This window comes from Halictus rubicundus, chromosome 3 (assembly GCF_050948215.1).
Source record: "Halictus rubicundus isolate RS-2024b chromosome 3, iyHalRubi1_principal, whole genome shotgun sequence".
Taxonomy (NCBI): domain Eukaryota; kingdom Metazoa; phylum Arthropoda; class Insecta; order Hymenoptera; family Halictidae; genus Halictus; species Halictus rubicundus.
In genome coordinates, this window is record NC_135151.1 from 4327196 (window position 1) to 4342534 (window position 15339).

At 37.1% G+C, this 15339-nt stretch overlaps 1 protein-coding gene across 6 annotated transcripts in view; it reads left to right on the plus strand.

Annotated features, from left to right (window-relative positions):
- LOC143352446 (uncharacterized) overlaps positions 1–15339 on the plus strand; it is a 112804-nt gene that overhangs the window by 35786 nt on the left and 61679 nt on the right. The window lies entirely within an intron of this gene.

Here is a 15339-nt window from a genome sequence, read left to right on the forward strand (position 1 = left end):
ACCGAAGGAGAGATTGTTTATTCATGAATATGTAATAATTTCCATTATTGTACTTCTACTCCTTCTGAATTAAAAACAATGCATTATATGTGTCTTGTCATTTGAACCCAGTGACATTTTTAGGGAGAAATAATATTTGTGACCACTGGCGTTACGAAAATTCGCACGACCACCCTGGGGTTAATTCTAATTTGTTAGGAAATCTCGACTTTCTGGTCAATATTATGAATTCAATGTGATAATGTAGTAGGAGAGCAAGAATTATCAATGTAAATATTTACATTTTCTGTGTTGATAATTCTTGCTCTCCTACTTATTGCGAAATTTAGACTTATTGGTCCATACTTTATCGAAGGATCACTAACCGGACCAAAATATGCACATTTCTTATCAAATACTCTATGGACATTTTTAGATGATTTACCATTGCATGCACGACAAATAATGTGTATTCAACAGGATGGTTTCCCTGCTCATTATTCAAGAATAGCAAGGGATACGTTAAATCGAATGTTCCCAAACATTGATATATAATGTAATCCCTATAACCCCTTGTGGGGCTACTTAAAGAATAAAGTGTACGCTGAGTCTCCGACTACAATGACCAATATGAGGGATCGTATCATCGATGAGTGTAACAAAATAACATCAAATACACTACACAATATTAGTGAGTCATTAACTTCTCGATTCAGAAAGTGTTCTGATGCAAATGGTCACCGCATTGAACCTTTTCTGTAAAGAGACATTACAATTAAAATATCTCCTAAACCAATGATTTTTTTACACAAATAGGTTAATACTTTTTTGTAAAGAATACGAAGGAGCATCAGCTGATGCAATAAAAAATATATGATTCCATTAAAAAAAAACATTAATGTCCTTCATATGTCCTTATCACGTCCACCTACAAAAGAAAATGTACCATCAGAATGTGCTCCTCACAAAACCATTCAACTTCATCTGAAACATTGTTTGCTATGCGTAATAATAATGACGTAAATCTAGATGGCAAAATGTGGCGACCCACCCTGTATAATTCTTGCATTTGATGCCTCGTTTTCGAGAAAGCCGAGCTTGAAAATTCGCCGACACGTCTGTTCACGACATACCGGTTCTACGTCTTGCAAATGCTAGACACGCGAACTTGACGTTAAAGGAACAAAATTTATTCCATATTTTCGTAGAGTCACGAATTTGTTGCGCCATGTCGTAGATATTCCTGTAGATTCGCCCACTGTGGGTTGCACCATCAATACTCGGACACCCTGTATAAGAAGTCTTGGGATTTTCAATAATTATCAGAAGGAAGCTTGACCCTCGATTGGTATAAAAATGCTTTTCAAGAAACGTGACACTGGGGTCATGTCAAGCCTCGAATAAAGAGGACAAGAAAAGTTATTCACATATCTCGTACTTTATAATTAATTTGAAGTCCTTCAATCGATTCCTTTGTTGTCGAATGCATTTTCGTATTAACTAAACTCTTTAGGGATTCAGACGGATCTGAAATTCATGATGTAGAAAGATCGGTGATGCTTGATGAAGATATCAATCATTCATAATTTTCTTTGGACTGGTAATTCAATAACCGTGTTGTCTTGCCTAGCAGCACTACTGCGACATCCACTCATTTCTCCATCAGTTAACGACACTCGACCTGGTTTCAAATTTACAACACCAGCGATGAGCAATTGCTTAGGAAAAGCACTATCTGACAAACGTTGCCTTTAACCTTGCCTATTTTAATCTGGTAAAAATTTTCGTCGTTTCTGAAACACAAAAACCGACATTTTCCTTATTCGTAATATTATGAAAAATGACACGTAAAAGCTTGTAGCAAATTTTCACTGCATATTTTGTAAAATTTAATCAGCACAATTTTTCGCATCGGCGGAGACGTAGAAATTCTAAGGTTCACTTTTCTTCTTTCGCTATTTCGCTCGATGCAGAACACTGCATACATAGAAATCATGGAAACGAACCAGATGTATACAAGTCGCTCGCGGAAAGATTAATTCCTCTTCCCCCATCTCCGCTCTTACGAGTGTACATCGTTTAGTACATCCTCGTAAAACATGAAAACCGCATTATCGTTAATTCAAGAGGACTTCGAGCAATCATCGATTTCAAGCACGTAGTCAGTGACGCGAATGCTTTTTAAGTATGCATGTGGCATTATACATTTTTTCCACAGTCCCAAAACTTATTTTACTTATTCAAGTAGATCCGACAAATATTATAAGGAGACTGACAGCTTTAGCAAAAATGTATAATTGTACAATCTATATTTTCCTTTGTAACAATACACGGATAAAAGGACACGCTTCTCGTACAATTACTCTACAGCTACTCGTAATTAGGAAATACCAGCAGATAAATTATTACGAAATAGCGATTGGAAACGCATCTCTCACGCACGCGTTGTTTACAAGAATATAAACAAGCACGCTCTGGGGAGAACACGCCTGCCATTGGCCGTCAGATAAATACCCGGAACCCGGAAAACCATTTATTTGTCTGCTACTGTATTTAGTAATAATATGCTGAATGTACTGTCTCGAATAACATTGTACGTTAACATTAAAACAGTCGCAGGAGTCGCGGATAGGTGGTTCTTCTTCATCGAGCAGACATTCGCATATTATTTTGGATATATCTAATTGTTAGTTAAAATGGTTGAGAAACCATTTAAGGTGTACATTAGATTTCTGGGAACAATGTTGTCCCCAATTCGGGACTAAAAATACGATTACTCGAATCACAAAGAACCATCCATGAGGAATTATTCAAGAAATTAATTATTTTAGGTACATATTACAAAGAAAGAATGGCTAACAATTTGGATACGTTTTTGTTATTTTTATAAAGTGATGTGAAGTAGTCAGTTTTATTACTCTGTAAATCTAGTGTTAACAATGCGTATTGTTGTTTCTAATATTTCGCCTAAGATCACAACGTTTATGTTTGTCATTTATCGTTTTCCTAAAAGTTTGCTTCTGTTAGATTGATTCGCAAGAATGGAGTACACGTTGCGAGCCATTGCCGCCATTTCGATTATGGCGTTGACAAAACAACGGTCCTTGTGTACCCCCGGGTATATCGTGATACGCGTTCCGTTTTCGAATGTCACGCTCTACAGCTTTCAATCGTCGGCTCAATTTTCCAACATACCCGAGCGAAAGGGGAGAAATTAGAGTTCGCAAATTTTCGCGTATCCGGAATTGGCGAGATCGAACGATGACACGAGACTGGAAGCAGACACCGCGTTCGTGGGTCGAAGTGGTTCGGAAAACAAACGCGGATCGCGGGTCTCGTGTTCCTTGCAAAGCCAGGAATGCGTATTATGCGAGCGGTACAATCCGCGAGTGGTACGACATTATTGAATCGAAACGGAATCTCTCCCCCTACCCCCCCCCTCCATCGGTAACTCAATCTTTTTAAACGAACGGCCGCATTAAGTAATAACACGAACATTAACGAAATTAATTTTATTCAAATAAACTCAGATTTCATGTTTTTCGATACCCGGAAGAGTATGATTGCAGTTTATTCCGCCGGTGGTAACGTTTCGCTGCGCCTCTTCTGCGTTAATCCGTTGCATTGACGAAGTTGCGTCAACAATATTTAATTCGATACTAATTCGATATGTTGCTTTAGTATATTATTTCCACCGTACGAGAAATTTTATAATAGCGTTACATTTGCACACGATGCAATTCGGACGTGCTTCTGCAATATACAACGTAATTGAAATAAAATCGAGCGTCGGGCCAGCCTTAATGTGCATAGAACACCGGCGGATTTTCCAGCAGTGTTTTCCAAAGTGGTAATTCACCTTATTTCTAATCTGTTTGCGCAACATTAAAGAATTACACGCGCAGTCACGGCTGGACATTTTTATGACAATTGGAGATCGTTTGTGCGCCAAAAAATATGCCAGAATATCCCAGAATATACTAGAATATTAGTGAACATACCTGAATATACGACAACATACCAGAATATACCGGAATATACCTAAATATACTACAATATAGCTGAATGTCCTAGAGTATACTAGAATTTACCGGAAAATGCTAGAATATACTAGAATATTAGAGAATATACCTGAATATACAACAATATACCAAAATATATTACAACATACCAGAATATACCAGAATATACCAGAATATACCAAAATATACTAGAATATACCTGAATATCCTAGAGTATACGAGAATTTACCGGAATATGCTAGAATATACTAGAATATACCGGTATATGCTAGAATGTACCACAATATACTATGATAGAATATACGAGAATATAACAGAATATACCAGAATATGCTACAAAGTACCAGAATATACTAGAATATACCAGAATATGCTACAAAGTACCAGAATATACTAGAATATACCAGAATGTACCACAATATACTAGAATATACGAGAATATAGCTAAATATACTAGTACCTACCAGAATATAACAGAATATACCAGAATATGCTACAAAGTACCAGAATATAGTAGAATATAACAGGATATTCTAGAATATACTAGAAGTTACTAGAAAATACGACAATACATCAGAATATACTAGAATATACGAGAATATACCAGAATATAGCCAAATATACCAGTATCTTCTAGAATACATCATAATATACTAGAATATACGAGAATATACCAGAATATAGCCAAATATACCAGTATCTTCTAGAATAGACCAGAATATACTAGAATATATCAGAATATACTAGGATATACCAGAATACACCAGAATATACTAGAATATATCAGAATATAGCCAAATATACCAGAACCTGCCAGAATACAGCAGAATATACCAGAATATAGTAGAATATAACAGAATATACCAAAATATACTAAAAAACTAACTTCTATATTTTCGAGAATACTGAAGCAGCCAGTTTCTATCAATTTGTCTCATGCTACTGTATGCAAACTCACGTAAATCAGTATTTGTCTGTTTGGTTAGCACCACACCCGAATAGTTTAATCCTCATTGAATAAAAATAATTGCAATATAATATCAGTAATATTATCGTGTTTCATAGAATTTTTACTTAATTCCTGTGTTATCGAACGATTGTTTTCATATCTCCTGTATAAAATCGAAGACTCCCATCGTTGCATGGTAAGCATAGAAATCGGGACACCAGCACGCGTTTCAGCAGAAAGTATGGCACCGTGTGGACCTCGCGATACCTTTCGCACTTCACCTCCGCGGCACTGCATCGATCCTTGGATCATGTATCTCGCGCCGCAAAGATTTTCGTAAACACTGGGCTTTGCAGCACGATAGAAGGAAATGCAACTAAATAACCACGAATATTGAATAAGCGCCTTAATAACTGGGTCGGGCTTAGGTAGCTCGCGACCGAGGTCTTCTCCCAGACTTCTCTGCCACACCGTCTTCCCCTACTAATGTAGTCTCTCCGTAGTTTCTAATGGATGCCGTATATACGCGAACGATTCCCATTGTTTCCTGTTCCGCGAGGGGCGTTTTTCAAAATGCCTGTTTGCAATCGAATCTCCGGTTTTTGGTTCGCCGCGTTCTCCTACGCTCGTTTCGCACCCTGAATTCTTCTCGCATCGGAAAGCATCTTTATGCCTGTTGCCTTTATGCCACTCGTATCGGAGAGCACTGCAGTTCTATGTGCATAAAACATCATGAACGTTGTACGGATATTTTAATAATTCCTCGCGCCAAAAAGCTCTCTTCTTCCCTGTTTGTGCTAGGCTGTCCCATAAATAATGCGACTTTTTGTTCGTGTTTTTTTTCCCTTTATTTTCCACAATCCATAGAATTATACGTATACGCGAGACTGACGATCGTGGTTGTCCAATTTTTACATTTTTCTAGATTTCTTTAATCTCCATTTCTGATGCACGAAATACGATTTCGATTCTATCTCGTGTATTTTCTAAACAGAACTGAATGAAAGTCATTTGTCTGCTGACGTTCGAAAGTGATGAATAATTTCTCGAACGAACATGGAATATTTACGTTCCGCTACGCGAAAGAAACGGTATATTTGATTACGTGCAAGTAAGTTTTGATTAGCGTAGATAGTTAAGCGACTTAGAACAGTAATTTAACTTTTCTTGCCTATAGACAACACTTTGTAAAGAGTATTTTTCTACGAGCTGTATGTTTATACCGTTTCCGTGTTATATGAAACTAGCTAGACTATTCCATTGTTTTATATTCTTATTGTCTCGCGAGGAATAGAGTTCGCAAATTATCAAATTTCGCCTGTTCTCATGTTTTATATGACATCAGTGTTACGTGATTCTATAGAACGTGATTTCCAGCCTCTATCGACGTTCTCTGTGGGTCGAAGGTTCGCTTGTATAGTAATCGGATCTCATACATTTTTGGTGTTTTTCAAACATCGGAAAATATCTACGAAAAATCGCGTTTTCGGTATCTTTCTCGCTTTAAAGCATTGTTTAAATATATCTGCATATTCGTGATGCGTATCGTCTTATTTTTCCACAAAAACGGCAAAAACATTTTTAGTTTATGCAAAAATGAATAAGTGACATCACAGAATTTAAAAATAGGTTTACGGAGCATTAAAAGTGGCTATTTTACATTACTTTATGAAAAAACAGGAATATTTCTGTCCAAGTTTTTAGCCATTTTATAAATAAGTTTGTTCCGTTCCTCATCGTTACGATTTTGCTAATCGTAATTTGAAAATATTAGAACCCGCCATCTTGCCGGATCCCGTAAACCTAGTGTCGAGAATACTGTCACATTCGTTTCAGCAACAAATCTTGACTATGCATATCTTGATTCGTGAATCGTTCTGCGCATAATGAAAGATCTACTTAGGCGAGCTCCGACTGAAAAACTGAATGACTGCTGCGTGTACAAGTTGCATAATTACGGAATGCAGGAATCGTGTTTTGAAGTTTAATTTAATGTGACCCAAATTTCAATTACGAAATCGTGGAAGGAAGCCAGCAATATTTGCAAACGCGCGGATTCGGTCGATTCGAGTAGTTTTTCAGGGTTCGACGAGGGAGGATGTGCACGAGGTTGTTCAAAAAGTTCGGGGACATAGCGTGTGAAACGCGATAGATGATACTTTAGGATCTGCGATTCGAAGAGAGGATTGTCTAATGCATAAATATTGAATCCACCAAATGGCAAATCAGCTATGCTCTCCATTTAGTTGAATTCTCCCTCTTATACCGAAATGTTGCAAATCGTTCAGACAACTTTCGATACACTGCTACGAGTCGTTCTAAACTTTAAGAGTGGCATAGCGGACTTAAAAGTGGAGGAACGTCGATTTTAAAAATTTTCAAATAATTCTGAAAGTTCTACCTTCGTATTCGTGACGCATTCCTGCGAAAAACAAGCCCAAACATGACATAGTTGAGACTATATTTGCTTATTCAATTGACGATTCGGTAGAACCTCGATTATCCGAACCGATCCGAATTCTCTGAATCTCGCAAGCAGAAATCAATCGAAAGCGATGACACAATGAACACGATTCGTTGTACAAATCGATAATGATCTAATCTAGGATTGTAGCAAAAATTCTACCGATTAGTTCGGATAATAGAGGTTCTACTATATCGTGAATTAAACAAGTAAAGACGGTCCAAATTGCGTCGTGTTTGGTCTTGTTTTAATCGGGAAAATGTCAGGAATATGTCAGTAACAGTTGCATAAAAATATCATTTAGAACAAAAAAGTTTTATCAATGGATTGGTACAGCCTCACCGATTCGCTGACGGCGAGAGGTCAAAGAATACGATGCAAGCAACATTTCGGTCCGGAAACGTTCACATGTACCGAGGCATTGCCGCAGTCAGAAATCCCGGAACTTCTTGCGCGCAGTGTGCTGATTCTGTGCGCGTTCTGGTCCGTTTGTCCCGTTGCCACGGTATCCTCGAATGTGCCTAAGACTGGCGCACACGCGCGAACAAGACGGCCCGCATTTGGTGAATGGTCGCGATAATGTTGACGATTTCGTCGGAGATGGTCCCGGCCGTGGTTGTCCCGCGCTGCGAGACTCACCCTCTCGGTGTGAATTTTAAAATTAGTCTTAAGGTCAAACGTTGGTAGCTGTCGTCATCGTTGTTCCTGACCTAGACTCGCTGGGGTGTAAACTTCGGGACGCAGGCAGGGACGAGGACAAGGTGCGAATGGAAAGAAAGGAAAGGCTCGATTTACACACTCGACGTAAACTCGCCTCTGTAGAGGTGTATTCGCCTGTTCGTGACGTAAGCATCGAGCGAGGCACGCGAACCGCCGCTATATTAAAAGCTGATTGTCGTGACTTCGAATTTACATCGCGGACGATCGCCGTTCCCCGCAGCCACGAAATTGCACTTCTCCCTTGGCCGATAATCGGCGCCGACAACAGCGCCACGAAAAATCGGCCGGATGATCGGCTCCGATCAAACGGACAACCATCACTTTCAACCCCTCGCGGTCCGAGGCGTTTTCTCATTTTCATTTCGGAACGCTTGCTTCAACCCTCGACCCGACGAGTACGAAATTTTCAAGATTTTCCCCCGAACAGTTAGTATTTTCGTATTTACGATTCGTGCCAAAAGTTTAAATCAAACTTGACAAATTTCTTATCGTTATATAAGAATGCTCCATTTATGTAAGTGGAGTAAGCAGAATCGGTATGTCATGATCAGACGCGTCAGCCGATTTCTATCTAATAGGCACGCGTGTTTGCTGATTTTTATTTGATTGATTTCGGTATATCAGACTTACTTTCATGCAATAAATTGTATGATTTTCGTTACTGTTCGTGACCGTTTTCCAACGAGCTCATTGTTTTCGCAGTGTTTTTTTATAATCATGTCGATTGGCGATTTTGCATTCAAATAAATGTTTTGTACTACAATGAATTCTTATCGTGTTTGTATGCAGTATTGACGTCTGCAAATTAGAAATGCACATAATTTACGCCCTGTAGTTTAAACTTAAATACAATATCTTTAGAAGAATAATAGTTCGGTGGCCAACAATAACTTGCAGATAATGTTGCAACTGCGACAGTTTCGAGGGCATAACAATAAAATTTGCAGGGCATCGCGAATGCTCAATAATGTAATGAGAATAAGACATTAATTGCTGGAGGATCAAAATGATTAGAACACACACACACACACACCGATGGATTCCAAATTATTGGACTGTTATTACTGGGATTTTCACAATGTTTAATCGTTCGTAACTGATTACTACTATTATTTCTACTAAGTATATTTCGTCAATAGTAATTACCGCGATTATGACTTCCCGCTTCTATCAATGTTATCAGTCTCAATAATAGCAGGCACCAAGGAAAACAGGTTCGAATAAGTTATGCTGTTTCGTTGTTCAACTCGACGGCGGTTTTCAATTCATTTTCCACTTACATTCTACGTTCTCCACGACGTACCGTCTCCTTTTTGCCCGTGACACGAAGCATTTCAATGAAAAAGATATCGGGTGTCGTGTTGATCATCTGTCTCATCAAAAACAATCGATCAGGAGGTTAAATAGAGAAAAGCATGTCCTGGCAACATAGTTGGCTAGCGAGATATCTATTAATAAGAATGAGGAAAATAATCGTTACAATGTTGGTATGCTACTTTTCTGTGAGCATTTATTTTCGAGTTAATGTTTATTCATGGTTTCATCGCTTCCTTTGAAGAAATCTTAGAATAACAAGACATCCATTTATCTGGATAACAGGTTCGACATGCATAATTATTTTTTCCCCGGTTGGGAGTATGTTATTAAGACAAGCTGACGTAAAACTAATCTTCACATATATAAATTGCAGATGTTGAAGATGGCGGGGGAACTGGTAATTATGTGATTTATGAATAGTGTACATCAATATAATCTTCCAAGACGTATTAAAACTCTCAATCTTTTCTAATATGCGCCTACGTTGTGTTGCAAACATGTGTAATTTTTGCATCGATCATGCTGCGTACAGTTCTGATAAAAATATTAAAAATTTATCTTTTCTTTGTCCCAAAATATTTTACAACGTCTAGAATTTACGTTTCAGTTCTCGCACAAATTTTAGTTTAAATCAACATGTTTCAATTGCATAGTTTCTCTTAACGATGCGAGGTTCGATATAATTATTAAAATAAAAATATTGCTGAAAGAATGGGTAGGAGAATCGATTGAATTGTGAATAAATTCTGAACACTGTTTTCAAGGTTCGAATCTAGAATGTGAGATGACCCTTTGTCACACAGAAGTGCACAGTTACGATTCATTTAAACAAAATAGATGATAGAACGATAACATTCCTTCACCGCAGTCGCAGTGCTTGGGCCACTGAATGTAATTACAAGGAAGTAGTGAACACGACTCTGCAATTGTTACATGCTGGCAAGCTTCTGTTTAGTTGTCCCCCATTCATTCATGGTTAATTCTCTCTCCCATTATCGGAATCTCTCATTATATCAAAACCATGCGATAACAGTTGGCATTCTGAACTGGTTCTAACAGTGACGTTAGAATGAAAAGGTGTTATACTTATGCTTACAGTCATTTTCAAAGAAAAAACTCGAGAGTTAGTCAGAAAAAAGATTCAATTCCTTTCAACGAACCTCTCTCAGAAAAATATTGTTTATTAACAGACTGTAGATTTGACGCATTCTTCACCTATATTTTTCGAAACGTACTCTATAAAAAAAGAATATGTATAACCCGTATAATTTTTATTTTTTTGTTACTATAAAAAATCACACATGTACTCCAAATTCCACTAAATGTGTATGCAAAATCCCAATGCGAAGGGTTGAATGGTTTTCCTGAAAAAATTTCTAAAAATTGAAAGAACGGCCTAGAACGGCAGATCATTCATACAACCACGATTGATGATGTCTTGGACTGTTCACAGGTTAATGTATCAATTTTTTGAAACACGTTTTCGGTGGTACTATTTTGTAGACACGTTAGTCTTCCTGTTGTCTCAAAACGTAAAATCGCGAGAAATTAAGCGAGTAAACGAGAATCTTTGTATTCTGGGTCAGAGCAGCCCCAGTGTCCGGTGTCGGAGGTGTTAAAAGCTTGGTATGCTGTTCGAAATGCTCGCGACGAGTCGGACTTGATATTACCGAGGGGAACGGTTAATATTTTCGTTGGAACGATCGGATGTCCAGCGTACACGGATCGGCGAGTATCGTACGCTCGGGAACGCGATTTTCTTGGTAATTACGATAATTGACGATATGGAAGTACATATCACGGAATAGTCTGATCGCTGTTTCGTGGGTTGGCTCGTACACGGCAGTTAAGACTCGCGTGCTCGTAAACTACGCGAAACAAGTTTATGAGACGGGACGATAATACGGTTATCGCAACCGCTGTGTGCCTGACCTACGCTTGAAAATAATGCGATCTTCCCGGGCAGCCTCAAACTTGCTGCAATCGGACTCGAGAGAAGTTTCGGTAGCATCGGGCCGAAAGCCCCTACCGGTACGTGCTCGTGCTAATAAAATCTACGTTCGATACAAAAGTTTTAATGCCGTTCGAACCCCGGCCAATTTCCACGGAGGAATCGTATATGAGACAGACTGCCGCGGAGGATCTTGTTAGATCCCAACTGTTTTGGTACGCGGCCAGTCGTTCTCGTCATTGAGACACAGACAGGGGACACCGAATTATTAGAGCTACTTGCAGAAATTGACGCGTTCACATTACACTGTTTACTCGATATACAGTGACTCCCACTAATATTCGTACCCCCTTAAAAATCGCATAACTTTGTCAATATTGGACTATACTACTTGAATTTGTTTGAGAAGTTAGAACAATTGGATCACTACATAACGTGAGAAAAACGTTTGATTAAAATTGCAATTGGTCGAAATTACAGAGAAAGTACTAAAAGTTGTATATTGCAACTTTTTTATGCGGGCTTATATTAAAAATTTAAAAAGCACGTTTTGCACATCTGTATCAATTATATACAATCAGACCAATAAGTATTCGTACGCTCTTAAAAATCGCATAACTTTGTCAATATTGGACTATACTACTTGAATTTGTTTGAGAAGTTAGAACAATTGGATCACTACATAACGTGAAAAGATGTTTGATTAAAATTGCAATTGGTCGAAATTACAGAGAAAGTACTAAAAGTTGTATTTTGCAACTTTTTTATGCGGGCTTATATTAACCCTTAGCACTCGAATGGCGCCTGTGAGGCGCCACTAAAAATTCCTGTATCATTATTTAAAATATTTTTTACAGTATTCAGTTTGTTTGTATTTAATAAATTACTAAACATTTCAGTACTGTACGAGTAAATTGCACAATTTTCGTATGTATAGCATGAAAAATATATGTATAGACGGGAAATATTCTAGGTCGGAAGAAATGTTTCATTTTAGAGTTAAAATGGCTTCGAGTGCAAAGGGTTAAAAATTTAAAAAGTACATTTTGTACATCTGTATCAATTATATACAATCAGACCAATAAGTATTCGTACGCACTTAAAAATCGCATAACTTTGTCAATATTGAACTATAATACTTGAATTTTTTTGAGAAGTTAAAACAATTGGATTACTACGTAACGTGAGAAAAATGTTTGATTAAAATTGCAATTGGTCGAAATTACAGAGAAAGTACTAAAAGTTGTATTTTGCAACTTTCTTATGCGGGCTTATATTAAAAATTTAAAAAGTACGTTTTGTACATCTGTATCAATTATACGTATTCTGAATATTTCATCTAAATCGGCCAACATTGCACTGAGCTACAAACATTTAACGATGATAACTTAAGTGCAAAAGTCGCAGAATTTTGGCCTTCTCAGGGAATTTCGCCCTTATGTGATCATTTTCAAACATCTGCAGCTCATTGCAACGTTGACAGATTTTGATGAAATTCTCAGAACATATATAATTGATACAGATCTACAAATCGTACATTCTAAATTTTCAATGCAAGTCCACGTAAAAAAGTTGCAAAATACAACTTTTAGTATTTTCTCTGCACTTTCGGCCAATTGCAATTTTTGTAAAAAAATTTTTCACTTTGTGTAGTGATCCAATTGTTCTAACTTCTCAAAAAAAAAATTCAAGTAGTATAGTCCAATATTGACAAAGTTATGCGATTTTTAAGAGCGTACGAATACTTATGGGACTGACTGTATATTCTGAATATTTCATCTAAATCGGTCAACATTGCACTGAGCTACAAACGTTTAACGATGAAAACTTAAGGGCAAAAGTCGCAGAATTTTGGCCTTCTGAGGGAATTTCGCCCTTATATGATCATTTTGGAACATCTGCAGCTCATTGCGACCGATTTTGATGAAATTCTCAGAACATGTATAATTCATATGGATCTACAAATCGTACTTTCTAAATTTTCGATGTAAGTCCACATAAAAAAGTTGCAAAATACAACTTTTAGTATTTTCTCTGCAATTTCGACCAATTGCAATTTTAATCAAACATTTTTCTCACGTTATGTAGTGATCCAATTGTTCTAACTTCTCAAAAAAAATTCAAATAGTATAGTCCAATATTGAGAAAGTTATGCTATTTTTAAAAACGTGCGAATATTATTGGGAGTCACTGTATGTCCACAACACGTGTTTACGCAAGGATATCCTGGGTGTTCATTTGAAAACCTTTCAGCCGAATATCTCGAAAAGTATGAAAGATATTAAAAAAGTGTAAAACACGTGTGCAAGGATTTCGAGGGGTAATGAGGGGGGCAGTATCAATTTTTTATTTGGGTGGCGTTTTCAAGGCCATTTGAAGGTCAACTTTGTTTTTTCAAATGGAAACCTATATTTTTTATTATGGGATCTTATTGTACGTAAAAAGACCAGCAATTTTCGTACGATACTTTTTTTCATCCGCGCACTAGTATCGGAGATACTATGATACGGAGATATACTTTATAACTATAACAAATTTTCAAAATGTTCTCCGTTGTTTTCTAAACAATAATACAGACGATTCTCAAATTCCGAATGAACATTTTTGAAGGTATCTGTTGGAATAGGTCTACATTCCTGTCCAATTCTGCGATGCAAATCGTTGACGCTTTCTGGTTGTGTTTTATAAACAACAAACCGGTGTTAGATCTGGTGATCTTGGTGGCCACTGAATAACACCTCTTCTACCGATCCATCTTAGTGGGAATCGATTGTTTAACCACTGGTAAACTGATAACGTGTAATGCTGGGGATCACCATCATTTTGGAAGTACAAAAGTTCTTCGTTTAACAAAAAATTGCCGTTTTTATCTCTTTGGTTTTCAAGACTTTCTGTTATAAGTGGATCAATGATGTCGCCCAGTAAATTTAAATACAGATTGCCATTCCAATTCTCTTGGAAAAACAGAGGACCTATAATAGCATTTCCTAAAATGCCTGCCCAAATATTTATTTTTTCCGGCCATTGAGTATTACTTTCTCTAATAAGATGTGGATTTTCGTCACTCCAATAACGACAGTTATGACATTTACAGCATCGTTTAAGAAAAAAGTGCATTCGTCACTAAAACAAATGTTTTTAATTAGATTAGGAGTGACGTTGATCATATTTGTTAATTCCAAACAAAATTTAATCCGCCTGTCATCTTCCAATAATTTTTGATGCAACTGCATTTTATACGGATGAAACTTGTTATGTTTAAGTAATTTGTGCACAGATCACACTGATACACCAGTTACCATTGAAACTTGTCGAATTGAACTAGTAGGATTCACAGTAAACTGACCCATAATTTCGATTTGATCAGCTTCCTTAATAAATTTTGGCTGGTTTCTTTTTTAATTTGTCACCGATCCTGTTTCCTTAAACTTTGCAACTAATTGTAACACGTACGTGTGAGAAACGTGCGTATCAGGATGTCTCTCATTAAACGCAGCAACAGCTCGACGAGCACACTCATTAGTTCCATAAATAAAAATGATTTCTACTCGTTCTTCTAAAGAATACACCATTTTATACAATTAATTGTACTACGATATAGTATCTCTTATTACGATGATTCACACTTGACTAAATAGTACAATCTTATATTGAAAGACAGACATAACATAAATAAGAGATCAAATGAACACCCTGTATATCGGCTAGAAGATACTATTCTTTGACACATGGTTCTGGAATTCTTATCGGCCAGATGTTTGGGACATATATCGAGTAAAGGCTGTAAATCGTTCGATTTTTAAAGAAAACTCTGGCTACACCGGATATCTTTATCAAATACTCACGTCTGCAAATTGAAAATATAAGTTTGGCTACACTGTAACCTAACTGGTCCCATTGAAGATACATGAATTTTTTACACCGTGGCAATCCATTT